This window comes from Apium graveolens, chromosome 2 (assembly GCF_009905375.1).
Source record: "Apium graveolens cultivar Ventura chromosome 2, ASM990537v1, whole genome shotgun sequence".
NCBI classification, from domain to species: Eukaryota; Viridiplantae; Streptophyta; class Magnoliopsida; order Apiales; family Apiaceae; genus Apium; species Apium graveolens.
Window position 1 is genome coordinate 232,042,914 of NC_133648.1, and position 1,297 is coordinate 232,044,210.

At 39.0% G+C, this 1,297-nt stretch overlaps 1 non-coding gene across 1 annotated transcript; it reads right to left on the reverse strand.

The window, feature by feature from the left end:
* Positions 1-949: 949 nt before the first annotated feature.
* LOC141710244 (small nucleolar RNA R71) lies at positions 950-1,056 on the reverse strand. Its single transcript, XR_012570774.1, has one exon. It is a non-coding gene; the product is annotated as a small nucleolar RNA R71 (small nucleolar RNA).
* Positions 1,057-1,297: the final 241 nt, after the last annotated feature.

Consider the following 1,297-nt stretch of genomic DNA (forward strand, 5'->3'; position numbering starts at 1 on the left):
AATTGGTGTCTATTCAACTTCTATCTCTTTTGTGGATGTCTGGTAGTAGGGTATTCGTACAACGAAAGTTGGCATTTACTAGTTTCGTGTTACCTAATTAGTTGTCATCACCATCACATGCTAAGGTTAAGAACAATGACTTTGCATGAAGTAGTAATGAAGTTAGAATCTCATGTTTGTCTCATATAAGTAATTCAACCTCAATTCTCTTAGTTAATGCTATTTAGAATAATCTCTTAGTTTAATCAAAACCCAAATTGATATTTGTCTTAGCATTGAACGATAGCCATATCATTGTTGCATAAGTGCATAAATTAAACTTAACCTAAACCAGTCTCTGTGGGAACGAATCTGATTTATATCTTATACTACTTGCGAACGCGTATACTTGTGTGTAATTTTAGCGCGTGTTTTCGCCCTAACAAGTTTTTGGCGCCGCTGCTGGGGAATCGGTGTTAATTTTTGTTTTATGTGCTTGTCGTCAGTGGTTGTTAAAGTTCACTGACTCAGACTCTTTTACTTTCACGGTTTACTTGTTGTGTTTCAGGTACTCATTACAATAGGAGATCCAGCAGTATGAACAAAAGCCTTGATGGATTTTTCTCAACCCAAGATCAATGACATTCAATCTAGCATTGTCAGGTGAGCTATCACAGCTAATACCTTTAAGATCAAGCCTGAAATAATTCAGATGGTACACAATTCAGTTCAGTTTGGGGGTGCTCCAACGGAAGATCCCAATACGCACATTAGGAATTTCATAGAGATCTGCGATACCTTCAAGTTCAATGGTGTTTCTGAAGATGCTATAAAGATAAGGCTTTTCCCAATCTCTCTGAGGGATAAAGCTAAGTGCTGGTTACATTCTCTTCCAGCAGGTTCTATCACCACTTGGGAGCATCTTGCTTAGAAGTTTCTTACTAAATTCTTCCCTATGGCGAAGACAACTGCAATCAGAAATGCTCTTACTCAATTTGCGCAATAATCGTGAGAATCTCTATGTGAAGCTTGGGAGCGCTAGAAGGAGATGCTTAGGAAGTGTCCTCATCATGAAATGCCTGATTGGATTATCATCAATTGATTCTATAACGGTTTGCGAGCACAATCAAGACCCATGCTCGATGCAGCATCAGGTGGAGCATTATGGGCAAAGACCTATGAGGAAGCTTATGATCTAATTGAACTGATGGCTGCTAATGAATATCAGTATCCAACCCAGATATTTCCACATGGTAAGGTAGCAGGAGTTCTTGAAGTGGATACAGCTACGGCTATCACTGCTCAACTAAAGGAGTTG